Source organism: Panthera leo, chromosome D1 (genome assembly GCF_018350215.1).
Source record: "Panthera leo isolate Ple1 chromosome D1, P.leo_Ple1_pat1.1, whole genome shotgun sequence".
NCBI lineage: Eukaryota > Metazoa > Chordata > Mammalia > Carnivora > Felidae > Panthera > Panthera leo.
This window is the reverse complement of record NC_056688.1, coordinates 87,655,937-87,667,673: the sequence shown is the minus strand read 5'-3', so window position 1 is coordinate 87,667,673 and position 11,737 is coordinate 87,655,937.

The window sequence follows — 11,737 nt, the reverse complement described above, 5'->3', positions numbered from 1 at the left end:
CTCAGCTGCCCAGTCGGCCACTGTGCTACCTTATGTCCTTTGCACCTGCCTTTAATGCATGCCAATTTGACTTTGGGACAAAGCCTGGAGGAGATCCGGGTGCTTTTTTGCTTTGAAGAAATTGATGCCTGCCTCTTTTTAGAAATAAAAACATTAAGGGGCGCCTGGGTGGCTCAGTCGGTTGAGCGTCTGACTTTGGCTCAGGTCATGATCTCACGGTCTGTGAGTTCGAGCCCCGCGTCGGGCTCTGTGCTGACAGCTCAGAGCCTGGAGCCTGCTTCAGATTCTGTGTCTCCCTCTCTCTCTGACCCTCTCCCGTTCATGCTCTGTCTCTCTCTGTCTCAAAAATAAACATTAAAAAAAAAATTAAAAAAAAAAGAAAAACATTAAGTACAGTTGTTTTTTCACTGAAAGTTTACGTTATCCAACCGGGTGAGCTTTGTAGAACCCACTTAGGACTTTTAGGAAACATGATATAATTTCAAAACACTGTGTTTGCCACAGTCTGTTTCCAAGGCCCACTGCCTCTCATAATTATTTCATTTCAGGATAACAGCAGTTGAGTGCATGGATTTGGTAGTTGGGGGCCTGGGTTCAGATCCTGTCTCTTCCACTAATTGGCTATGTCTCTAGACAAGCTTTCTGGCCCTGTCTGAACTCCGGCTTCCTGCACCTACCTCAAAAAAAATTGTGTGAGGCTTGTGGTCTCACATTTGTAAAGTGTCTGGCAGATAGGAAGTGGGCTATAATAAAGACGCAGGTTACATGGAGTCCAGGGTTGTTAAAACTAAAGGGATCGGAGAATCGACAGTGAAACACATTGTATTCACTCCACTGGCTTTGTAGAAATTGACCAGAGATCTCCTATTCATATTGCCTATTATGGGATTGTTCACCACAAGATTTCTACTTGGGCTAAAACTTCCTGTTTATATATGCATTATTTTGGAGTAGATGGGTGCCTGCAAGGCTCTGTCGTAAGTAAGGATGTCTGTCTGTCCTCCTTTTCCCCAGCAGTCGTGTAGGTCCACAGCCTCTGGGAGGCGAAGTGGTGAGACACCACACACCCTGCAGGGGGCAAGGGCACTGAACTGGGAAACAAGTCCTACACTGTGGAGTGAGGACCTTCATTTCCGTGATGGGCTTCCCTAAGGGTGCTTCTCTCTCCAGCCTCACTATTGTTGTCTCCATGCAAACCAGCCAACCACACCGTGTCACTCCTATATACAATCCGTGCCCACGCTGGCTCAGTTAACACCACCCCGTCTGGCTGTCAGTTTTATAAAAATCAGGCAAAACTTTGATGCGGATAAGATGGAGGCCTTATGGGAATGTAAACAGCGTTGTTTACCTTCTCATGTGTTTTCGTGACATGGTGTTATGGCCAGAACTGGAACTTAGTGTTTCAGTTCATAAACTCTCCTGATGTAGACAAAATGGGGCCTGACCCTGAATGTTAAACCCTGGAGTATACTGGTCCCAACTTGAGGGCTTACCATGTGCCAGGCACTATTCCAAACACTATAAATGTAGGGTCCACTTAATTTTTCTCAGTAATCATGAATAGTATTTATCATCTATACCCAAATCCATCAGAGTGCTTACAAATTAGTTTCCTGTCCATTTCTGCCCTTGGATTCAGTCAGGTCTAATCATACTGTAACTCCTCCTGCCCTTTCCTGGTGCTTGAATGAGTGAGAAAGGTTGTGTTCTTTGCAACCAAATATCTCTAACCAAGACATCTAGTGAAAAGGGTTAACTGACAGTTGCTAACTAAACCACCCTCCTTCCCGAGCTATGGGAAGCAGTTAAAAGAACACTCAAGATTGGGATGGAAATAACGTGTATATGATATGAATAATGTAGCTTTGAGAATTTTTTTTTAAGATTTGGGTTTACAATGAAATCCCACGCCAGCAATCCTTTACTTAAATGCAATACACTTGCAGCAAGGTAAAGTGCCAGGCCCCGTACGTGCCCATGCCGCAGAGGCTTCGGGCATACTATGTCGCCACCCTGAGACTCTGCGTCAGCCTCACGGCTGTAACCGTGACACCCATCTTAACGGACATTTGACTTTCAGCCTCTTGGCCTCTGTTCCCCCCACCTCTGGCAACGAGAGCATACTCATCTTTTGAGGAACCCCCCCACCCCACCCTTTAAGTGCGGTATCGGCGGAACCGTTAACGAAGGTGGCCTACCCTCCTCCAGCCGAGAAAGTTGGGCATGTTCTTCCCCAGAATTTAAGTCTTCGGTGGAGTTCTGCAAGGACTGGGGGGGGAAAATAAACGGTTTTGGTTGAAGGTGTGAGCCTCTCAGGAAGCCTGCAAGTAACAGACAACCCAACTCAGAGTAGCTTAATCAGACAAAGTCTGATTTTCTCGCATAAACACTCTGCAAGTAAGCAGCCGCTGGCATTGGTTCAACTGCTCCACAATGTCTGGGCTGGTGTGTCTGTTGGTGAAAGTCTTGGTCTTTCCCTCCTGATCACAAAGGGACTGCAGAAGTTCCAGCATTGCAAGTTTTAAGGCAGAAAGAGATGAAGGGAAAGCTTCAGTTTTCATCACTCTTATCAGAAAGTATAATCTTTCCCAGAAATTCCCAGCTATCCTCTGGTCATATCTTCTGACCGCAACTGTGTCCCATGGCCACCCCTACCTTAAAGGGGGACTGGCAAAGCTAGTATTTAATTTTTCCAACCTCTGTAAGGGGAAGGTGGCAAGGGTAAAAGGATAAGGGAATAGTCATTAAGAATAGCCAGCCAATGAGGCGCCTGGGTGGCTCAGTCGGTTGAGCGGCCGGCTTCGGCTCAGGTCATGATCTCACAGTTCATGGGTTCCAGCCCCACGTCGGGCTCTGTGCTGACAGCTCGGAGCCTGGAGCCTGTTTCAGATTCTGTGTCTCCCTCTCTCTCTGTCCCTCCCCCCTCATGCTCTGTCTCTGTCTCAAGAATAAATAAACATTAAAAAAAAAAAGAAAGAAAGAAAGAATAGCCGGCCAACCAACAGCTGGCTACCACCCCCAGGACGGAACTGAACAGGTTATTGACTCCTTCCTGCTACCTCGATCCTGAAGCTACTCCGGTTTTTGTACCTCCTCCACCTAACTCTTAAGCTTTCACACCCATGAGCTGTCTCCTAGCCCTCTGTGTAAATTCTCAGTATCAATTTCTGTTGCTTGTGCCCAGAAAATTCTGACAGATGTATACACTGTGAGCGTTGCTACCCAGATAACATGAGAATGCACAATCGTAAGCCGTCAGGAGGTGCTCGCTGCAATTATTTTTACCCAAAGGCCGTACAGCTGGCTGATGCCGGTGGATCTTCCAAGGCCTGTTCGCTCCATTGCGCTCAACTGCCTCTCAGGCTTCCATTTATTAAAGGATTTGCTGACCCTGCCAGTACAGAGGAACACCCACTGAGGGAAATGAGAATAAGGACCGAACTGTACTTCTCAGAAACTTTTATAAATGGAGGGTGTTGTGAAGTGTGAACGTCCCCTGGATCTGGTCCCCTAGATCCAGACCAACACAATGGTTAATTCAGATGAGTGATCAAGAAAAAGGCTGTTCCCAGAATAGCTGGGCACAAACAACTTCCAAGTAGAGCCAGCCCCCTGCCGGGAAGAGGACAGGAGGCCAAGTGCCCAGCTGTGGGCCTGCCCTGAGGGCTGGGGGGCCTGTGGGGGGGCCCAGAGGAGGGGCGGTGGAGCTCATCCACCTGTTAGGAATGCCAGCTCTGACGCTAACCAGTCACAGGACCTCGGGCAATTGCTTCACTTCACGTGCCTCAGTTTTCTCATCTGGAAAATTCGGATAACACCACCCGAGACCAGGGTTGTTAGGAAGATTAGCGGAGTTAAGACAAGTGCGTGGCACACGGTAGGTAGCCTCTCTTCACGTGTTTACTATCACTGTCCTCAGCACTACAGCAAGGAAGCAGTTTCCAGGGTATAGGGCTTGCTAAATTATCTGGAGTGGGTTTGGTCTTCTAGAAGTGACACGCCCCCCCCTTCCCCACTCCATTTTCCTAGTCAACTCACTAGGGCTTCATGGTGGACTAAAGAATCCACCTAAGACTGTATAATCATCACAGTCACACTTTATTGAGCACCCACTGTGTGTCCCAGGTACTGCTTGTACATATTTTCATCAACTACATCAACGCTGTGAAGTAGATATTGTCTTCATTTTATAGAAGATTGAAGTTCAGAGAGGTGATGTGATTTTCCCCAAGTCGCAGACTCCTGGGTTCAAACGTGCATTCAGGCTACTATAACAAAATGCCACAGACTAGGTGGCTTAAGCAACAAACATTTATTTCTCACAGACGTGGAAGCTGGAAAGTACAAGAGCAAGACTCTGGCATATCTTGTGTCTGGTGAAAACCCCTTCCTGGCTCACAGGCATCCATCATCTGGCTGTTTCCTCACATGGTGGAAAGGGCAAAGGAGCTCTCTGACCTCTCTTTTCTTCTTCTTCTTCTATTAATGTTTATTTGTGAGAGAGAGAGACAGAGCATGAGCAGGGGAGGGGCAGAGAGAGAGGGAGACATAGAATCCAAAGCAGGCTCCAGGCTCCGAGTTGTCAGCATAGAGCCCAATGCGGGGCTGGAACTCAGGAACCCTGAGATCATGACTGTTAGGATGTCCTTGGAACCACAGTAGAGGGGACGGCCATCTTGCCAGTGCAACCCAACGAAAAGCCCCTAGTAGCGTTGCAGAACCAATTGGAAGTCAACCAATCACCGAGCGACAGCACGACCTGATGCGAAAAAGGCCCACCTGGACCTAAACCCTGAACCACTGCAGCTTAAAAACCCCACCCCACCCCCACCACACCTGGGTGCGACTCTCCCTCTCCCTCCCTGAGTCACAGAACCTCGCCGGAGACCTTAGTTCCCAAATAAAGCCTTTGAGTGCTAAAATTTTTTAGCCTCTGACTCCTATCTTTACCCTGCCTTACGCCTGACCCTAACATTTGGTGCCGAAACCCGGGGGGAGGTAGTAGCTCGCCTCCCTTGGCTGAGCTCCCTCCTTGCCAAGCCAGAGGCCAACCACCTACTCAAAAGCGCCTACAGGAGCTGGTAAGTAGGACAGACCCCTCCTTCCCTCCTCCAACTACGGCTGACACCCACGAGAGACGTCTCGCAAGTCAGCCTCCTTTCCTCCACAAGCCGCAAGGCCCGCACGCCAATAGGCCCCTTATTGCAGCGCGAGGGACGCCTCGCCCTGCCATGCCAATGGGGAGTACCGAGTCTAAACCGCCTCGATCTCTTACCCCCCTCCAATGTCTGTTAAAACTTCCGGCTCCTGGGCTTACAAGGCGAACTTCGTCGTAACCGACTCATCTGCCTTCGCGCTGTAGTCTGGCCTCAGTACAAATTAGATAATGATCCTCAATGGCCACCCGAGGGGTCTGTACAATACCAAATCTTAACCAATCTGGGCAATTTCTGCCATTGGCTGGGAAAACAGGGAGAAATACCCTACGTCATGGCCTTTTGGGACCTCAGGTCTCGCCCCAACCTATGTTCCTCCTGCCCCTCTGCATGTATGCTCCTTGCCCGCCCACAATCCCCCGACAACCCCACCTCACCAACTTCCCCCATCTCCGACCCGTTAGAGGATCTAGCCACGCCACCCACCGGCTCTCGCCCCCACTCCATACTCCCAACCCCCAGCCGTCCCGCCCTCACCTCCCATATCATCCCCAAGGCGTGCTCAGACCCCTCCCAGTGAACAGAACCCAGCGGCCATCTTACCTCTCCATGAGGTGGCAGGACCTGAAGGCCTGGTTCGTGTTCACGTCCCCTTCTCCCTCCAAGACTTATCCGCCATTGAAAAGCGGTTAGGGTCATTCTCCGCTGACCCCCACCCAATACATTAAGGAATTCCAATACCTTGCCCAAGCCTACAGTCTCACATGGCATGACATCCATGTAATCCTCACCTCTACCCTCACCCCTGAGGAGAGGGAGCGCATCCAGGCCACAGCCAGGGAATATGCAGACCAAACCCACATGACCGACGCCACTATGCCAGTCTGTAGGGGCCGATGCTGTCCCGGCGGCCGACCCCAATTGGAACTACCAACATGCAGGCAATGGTCACCGGTGCTGGGACCAGATGATCCAGTGCCTACTAGCAGGCATGAGGGCAACCTCAAATCAGTAAATTTTAACAAACTTCAAGAAATAATACAGGACCCCAATGAAAACCCCGCAGCCTTCCTTAGCCAGCTTACAGAGGCACTTACCCAGTATACCAGACTAGACCCTACCAACCCCGCTGGGGCCACAGTATTGGCCACCTATTTTATTTCCCAATCAGCCCCTGATATTCAAAAAAAACTAAAAAAGGCCGAAGATGGTCCTCAAACCCCTATGGCCGACCTGGTAAAGATGGCTTTTAAAGTTTTTAATGGCCGAGAGGAAGCTCAAGAACAACGGCGATAGGCCCGTCTCCAACAAACGGTACAATTACAGACCCCAGCCTTGGTAGCTGCCCTGAGGCCAGCCACAATAAAGCCCTCCGGGCCATGGCCCCCTCCGGGGCCATGCTTTAAATGTGGCCAAGAAGGCCATTGGTCTCGTCAGTGTCCCCATCCCAAAAAGCCTACCAGTCCATGCCCATTGTGCCAGCAAATGGGCCATTGGGAATCCGATTCTCCTAACCCAGGGGAGGACAGACTCGCAACGCCCCCACATGGCGAGGTTTCACCCCGATTGGACTCTGCCTTCCAACTGCTGGAGATGGAGGATGACGACTGACGAGGCCCAGACTCGGGCCGGTGACCCACACCGGTGGGCTGGTGACCCACACTGAGCCCAGGGTAAAACTCCAGGTAGCGGATAAGTCCATCTCCTTTCTGTTGGACACGGGGGCTACCTATTCTGTCCTGCCGAGCTATTCCGGCCCCACTACGCCGTCCTCCGTTTCGGTCATGGGCATAAATGGCACCCCCTCCATTCCCCCATGCACACCGGTACTCATCTGCTGCCTGGATGGCTTCCACTTCTCCCACTCCTTCCTAGTCATCCCCTCCTGCCCCGTCCCCTTGTTGGGCCAAGACATCCTCAATAAACTAGAAGCCTCAGCAACCTCCCTATCCGCCTTACAGAGGCAGATCAACTCCCTAGCACAGGTCACTCTACAAAACCGACGAGCCCTACATCTCCTGACAGCAAAAAAGGGGGAACATGCCTGTTCCTGAGGGAAGAATGTTGCTACTACCTCAATGAATCAGGCTTAGTTGAAACCAATATAGAACACCTAAAGGAAATCCAAAAAAACTCTATCCGCCCGCCCAGGATCCTCACACCCCCTAACCTCCTGGTGGCAATCACCCCTCCTAACTTGGCTCCTCACCATAGTCACCCCACTAGTTGCTATCTGTATAATACTTCTGCTCTTACCTTCTTTTCTCCGTTTCGTACAAAAGCGAATTCATGAAGTTTCCCAGGTTGCATTTCGCCAGATGATGGTCCGGCCATATTCCCGCATTCCAACCTCAGGCCCCACATACCATGACGTCGCCCTTACACCCTCAGGAAGCAGCCAGATCAGATCCGTCGCCCATTATCACCAATAAGAGGTTGGAATGTTAGGATGTCCTTGGAACCACAGTAGAGGGGACAGCCATCTTGCCAGTGCAACCCAACGAAAAGCCCCTAGTAGGGTGCCAGAAACAGTTGGAGTCAACCAATCACCGAGCCACAGCACGACCTGATGCGAAAAAGGCCCACCTGGACCTAAACCTGGAACCGCTGCAGCTTAAAAACCCCACCCCACCACACCTGGGTGCGACTTCCCTGACTTCTCTCTCTCTCTCTCTCTCTTTTCTCTCTCTCTCTCTCCCTAAGTCACAGAACCTCACCAGAGACCTTAGTTCCCAAATAAAGCCTTTGACTGCTAAAATTTTTTAGCCTCTGACTCCTATCTTTACCCTGCCTTACGCCTGACCCTAACCATGACCTGAGCGGAAGTCGGATGCTTAACTGAGCCACCCAGGCCCCCTGAGCTCTCTTTTCTAAGGGCACTAATCCCATTCACGAGGGCTCCACCTCCTGACCTAATCACCTCCCAAAGGCCCCACCTCCTAATGGCCTCATATTGGGGGTTAGGATTTTAACATATAAATTTGGTGGTGGGGGGGCGACCACAAACATTCACTCCACAACCTCTCTGTTGTATTCCAAACCACAAGCACTACATGGCCCTAAAAGCCATCTGGAGCCAAGGCAGACATGGCAAATCACGATGTGCCCTTCACGAGCCTGGGAACCTGGGGAGGCTGTGATCACCAGCAGCGTGTCTAGATGCAGAGCTGAGGTGCTGAGCTGTCTTACTCCTCAGGCAGGCCATGGCTGAGGAAATGAGGCAAACAGTAACCCGCGTAGTCCCGGCAGCTCCTGGCTGAAGAGGGCTTTGGCGATGGGAAATCATAACCCCCGACTAAGGGGCGGCAGCCTGGGTTAGAGAGTTTAAATCAGAGTTTTGGGAGGAACCCTCACCCCACTGTGCCATGTGTGGTTTTTTTTTTTTTTAAGTTTAAGAGAGAGAGAGAGATGGAGGGAGAAGGGGAGGGACAGAGAGAGAGAGAGACACAGAATCCAAAGCAGGTTCCAGGTTCTGAGCTGTCAGCACAGAGCCTGATGTGGGGCTCGAACTCACGAACCGTGAGGTCATGACCTGAGCCAAAACCAAGAGCCTTAACGGACTGAGCCACCCAGGCATCCTGTGTCACGTGTCTTAAGGGTGACACTCGTGTGCCTCCTTCTCCTGAGAGTGGAAGAAGAACTGCCCTTTTGGGTGAGTTTGGAGAACGGACCAGGTCTGTCTTTGGCCTGCTCTTCGCTGTGCCAGTAAAGGCTCTTTCTCTGCGGACAAGGCCCTTTCCCACAGGCCCTTGCGCCGGGTAGGTGAGCTCAGCTGAGGGATGTAGTTCTAGTAATCCCACCTGGCTTCCAGACCTCAAGCCGTGTCCTCCAAAAGACCTTTAGTAGCAAAGAGGAACCCGTGTGAGCATCTCTCTCACTGGTTCCAAGTGCAGACAGGGAGCTTGGGTCTTAGCAATTGAATCCCTCAGGGGTACCTGGGTTGCTCAGTCAGTTAAGCATCTGGTTCTTGATTTCGGCTCAGGTCATGATCTTACATTTCATGAATTCGAGCCCCACATCAGGCTCCACACTGCCAGCACAGAGCCTCCTTAGGACTCTTTCTCCCTCTTTCTATGCCCCTTCCCCTCTCACTCTCTCAATCTCTTTCTCTCTCTCAAAAAATAAACAAATCCAAAAAAAAAAAAAAAAAAAAAAGAAAGAGATGGAATCCCTCAAGCCCCAACAGGATGGTACTTAATGGGGAATTTGAAAGGCAAGACAGGTGACACTAGAGCTTCAGAGCCCAGGGAGGGGAATGTTCTGTTTAAAATAGATGAGGTAACTAGGGGTATCTAGGGGCATCTGGGTGACTCAGTTAAGCATCTGACTTCAGCTCAGGTCAGGATCTCACAGTTCCTGGGTTTGAGCCCCATGCCGGGTTCTGTGCTGACAGCTCAAAGCCTGGAGCCTGCTTCAGATTGTGTCTCCCCCTCTCTCTGCCCTCCCCCGCTCGCTCTCTCTCAAAAATAAACATAAAAAAATGTTTTTAAAATAAACATAAACCTGTTCTGTTTTTTCATCACCAACTTGACTTTCCCAGATGTTTGCAGGAATAATTTGTGGGGTTTTGCCGTAACTACTGAGGTTATTACCCCATATAGACTTCGCTGGGATTTATCTCAGTGTTTGTTCACTGTGGCACCTGAGTTTTCTTGTGTGGTTGTTAGAGGAAACCACCTTTCTTTTAACCTACCATTTGTAATGTTATGATTGTCTTATAATTAAGCCACCCAGTATAAAATCTGTTTAGATTACCATGGAGTTAAAATCTGTAAGCTTTTTCTCTTTGAATGGATACATAGGAGTAAAAATGTGACTGCATCATTTAAAGAACATAATGCAAAATCTAAGGATCTTCAACATAGAATAAAAGAGTTAACATTACTGAACATGTTCTATGGCAGAGTACTTAGATTGTCTCATTTAATCTTACCAATTCAAGGAGTAGGTATTGATGAGGTTTTAGGGGTGATAGCGGGGCTCATGGGGTCCAGAGCCAAGGACATCTTTGGTGCAAAAACCGTGACTTTATTAAACCACGAGGACAGGAACCATGGGCAGAAAGAGTTGCCCAGGGACATGAGGAGAGACTGGTTATATACTATGGGGCTGGGGGAGGTAAAATCCAGGGGAAGTTTCCAGTGAGATTTTCATAGGTTAAAGAAGACTCCCAAGATAGTGGAGGCCTAGCTATTGTCAAACTAAGGTGGTTTTCCCTCTAGCAAAGCATTAGCATTAAGACCATAGGGAGTTCCTGGAGAAACATTTTACTCTGCCAGCTTCAAGTATTTGTCAATGGGCTGCAGGTTATAAGGTAATTTAGTTCTATCTGCCATTTCCTTCTGCCTTTGTCCCCCACATCAATAGGAGGGGTGATGGAGATTTAGGTCCTGCAGGATTATGATCTCTATCAGTTAACAATTTGTTTTCCCCCTTTCCTTTGTTTTTGGGCAGCCAGGAGTGCCTGAGAAATATCACACATATTCCACCTGGGGTGGGGGTCAGGGGAGGGGGTATGGCGGTGTTTGTGGCTGTCAGCTTGCCTTATGCTCCTTCATCTGGTACCATTATTATTCCCATTACATAGATAAAAAACTGAGGTTCAGAAAAGTTCATCCACACAGCTGAGTACACAGTAGGTCCAGGGCTTGGTCCCAGGTCTGAGTCCAAAACTCTGGTTCTCACCACTACTATGGTTCTGTAGAGGTGGCGGTGACGGTGGCGGGGGGCGGGGGGGGGGGCGGGGAGGAAGTTTCCTCTATTCTCTTAGGTTCAGTAGTTGGATCGTGTGAATTAAACTGGGAAAAAACAGATTAACAGAAAAGATTTGTTATGCATGCACATGGGGCCTCACAGAAAAGATGTGAAAACCCAAAGAAACATTTAGGCTTGAGAGCTTATAAGCCATTTTAACAAAGGGTGACAAATTGTGGACAAGAGACAAGACAAAGGAAAAGGGGATTGGGCTTCTAGAAGTCATAAATTGTAGGAAGGTAGATATATGGGGGAAGTTTATCAAAGTTAAGGGTTGTGTAGTAAGATTTGTTTATGCAGGCTCTTGTCCGTGCCATCTCCAGTGATAAGAATCATCTCTTCTTCCTGATATGGGAAAGGGGAGGAGGATACCTTCACAAAGGGAAATTTATACCCTGCTTTTAGGCAGAAAGGGAGAGTACAGAGTTTCCCCTGTGTCTGCTGTTCCTCAATTGCCTTCAGTTCACAATAATCCTTATGCCAAAGTGGCATGTTTTAGAGTGCTATATTCTGGTCCCCTTCAGTTCCCCAAGCACATAACACTGTTTCAATAGTTCTCGAGTATTTATTAAGTCTATTATATGTTCAGTATTATAAGGCTGGATTCTTGCCCTCAAGGAGTTTACACTAAGTATAGGAAGACAAAGCTTTCAGCTTCAGATAGGTCCCTCAGTGGGGACAGCTGCTCCTTACACTTGGACAGTTTCTAAGCTTACAAGTGCTTCACACACACCATTCTGTCTTCTGTCGGATTGCCACAAGCAAGTGAGGCAGCCTGGTTCTCGTATTTCTGTTTTACAGAAAACTGTCTTAGAAGTCAAGCA